This window comes from Odontomachus brunneus, unplaced genomic scaffold, assembly GCF_010583005.1.
Source record: "Odontomachus brunneus isolate Ranch 3 - 2012 unplaced genomic scaffold, Obru_v1 Obru_scaffold_210, whole genome shotgun sequence".
NCBI classification, from domain to species: Eukaryota; Metazoa; Arthropoda; class Insecta; order Hymenoptera; family Formicidae; genus Odontomachus; species Odontomachus brunneus.
This window is the reverse complement of record NW_022639660.1, coordinates 540,910-542,986: the sequence shown is the minus strand read 5'-3', so window position 1 is coordinate 542,986 and position 2,077 is coordinate 540,910. Positions and strand designations below refer to the sequence as shown.

General features: G+C 28.3%; 1 long non-coding RNA gene across 1 annotated transcript; it reads left to right on the top strand.

Annotated features, from left to right (window-relative positions):
* The first annotated feature begins 257 nt into the window (after positions 1-257).
* LOC116852273 lies at positions 258-1,805 on the top strand. Its single transcript, XR_004379736.1, has 4 exons — positions 258-469; positions 646-851; positions 937-1,003; positions 1,159-1,805. It is a non-coding gene; the product is annotated as an uncharacterized LOC116852273 (long non-coding RNA).
* The last annotated feature ends 272 nt before the right edge of the window (positions 1,806-2,077 follow it).

The window sequence follows — 2,077 nt, the reverse complement described above, 5'->3', positions numbered from 1 at the left end:
ATTTCGAGACTCTCCAGCAGCACGCAGCATTCGGTATTTTAATTATAATGTTTTAACGCTCGCGAATATGCATATGCGCACGTACTTACATCTAGTAACATAGGGATAAAATATCTAGTGATGTCTGAAATCAGACAAGTCGGCCTCCCGGTCTATAATAATATATTGTTAATGTTCTAAAATAGATCCGGACGTTGCAGTACCAATGAGTATCGAGTATTAAGTCGCCATATTGGTGTTCGATGCTTAATATTCGATGCTCATTGGTCCATACGATCTTATGCTATGCATATGCAGTTATGTCAATTTGTGTGCGATAGCCCTTAACCTGTACATGCATGTACTGAAAATCTGAAGTTGTGAAACATTTGATTAGTTTGCACGTATAAAATATGCCGAAAGTAAAGTGTGCTGTTATAAATTGCACTAGTAGTATTGTGAAAGGAGAAAATAAAATATCCTTCTTTAAGTAAGTAGTATGAAGTAAAAATAATGTACATAATAGCACTTCGAAAATAATGCTTACAATTATAAAACTATCATATCATAAGTAAAAAATATACAATTATGAAACTATCATATCATAAGTAAAAAATATAATATAAATGTACAAAGTATTAAGTTAAACACTATGAAACAATATAGGTTTCCCATGAATATATCCAAATTATTAGAAAAATGGATAGCGGCTACAAATAGAGCAAATTGGGCACCAACATCATCAAGCAGAATTTGCTAGTTGCATTTTACTAGTAATGACTTTTAAAAAAGCACAACTAAAGTGGTAAGATTGAAAGCAGATGCAATACCAACACTAAACTTAAACATTGGTAATTGTGATACAGATATATGTAAGTATATACATTTATTTGTTAATCGATTAGATACATACTACATTTAATTATTGATAATTAGAGGTTTGCACTTTTCTTGCAGTCTATAACAGAAAATATGGAATGTACAAATGTATTAAGTGTACTTGAAAATAAAAGTGCCCAAATAGGTAAGGAAATAATAACATTGTGCGCATATTTCTTCACTTGACATGGCTCCATATAACTATAATATACATTTGTATTAATGTACATGAATGAATAATCAAAGTATAAATATGTATGTGTATATATTATATATATGAACTATAAAACAATTTTTCAGACTTAAGAAAACTAAACCAAATACAAAAACGTAAAGCCATTGATATATTAGAAAGTGTGAAAATTAAATGTCGTAAAGTGGAAGATAAAAGTAAGGAGCTTAAAACTACAATTCAATCTTTGAAAAAAAGTTATAAAAAGCAACTAAACATTCAAGCAGACATGTTTAGAACTCTAATGGAAAAAGAAAAAAATATGTTACCAAAAAAACTGAGTAAAGAAAAAAAGAAATTTTTATTACTTAAGAAAAGAAATAGTCGAAGGGAAGCAAAAATTGAAAGTTTAATAGAAGAGTTAAAAAAAAACCAGGTAGACTAAATGAAGAAGCACATGATATTGTCAGCTTAAGTTTAAATAGTATTTCTTCCAAATTACAGTAGCGCTCAAAAGTCTTTTTACAAATAGTGTTTTGTAAAGTATTTTATTATTAATATTAATATTAATAATAATAATATATATGTATTAACCTTTATAATATAAACTTTGCACATAATATCACATGTTAACAACAAAATTAACTTATCAATTACTAAACGAATATAACATAAACAAAACTTTACTTTATCATGGTTCATAAGTGATTTGACATGTTAGTGTTTAACGACTATGTATTAATGTTTTTAAATAAAGTGATAAACATTTGTTAAACACATTGTTACGATATCAGTGAACACTAATATTTAGTTGCATATCCTTTTGCCGATAACACAGCTTCACATCTTCTAGACATAGACTCGATAAGTTTTATTATACTGTTTTGGGGAATTTTCGTCCACTCATTTTGTAAAGTGCAGAAAAAATCGTCCTGATTAGAGTAATTCTGTGTTCTAACACGTCTGTCTAATTCTTCCCATAAATGTTCAATCGGATTCAAATCAGGACTTTGACTAGGCCACTTCAAAATATTGATCTTTTTCTTT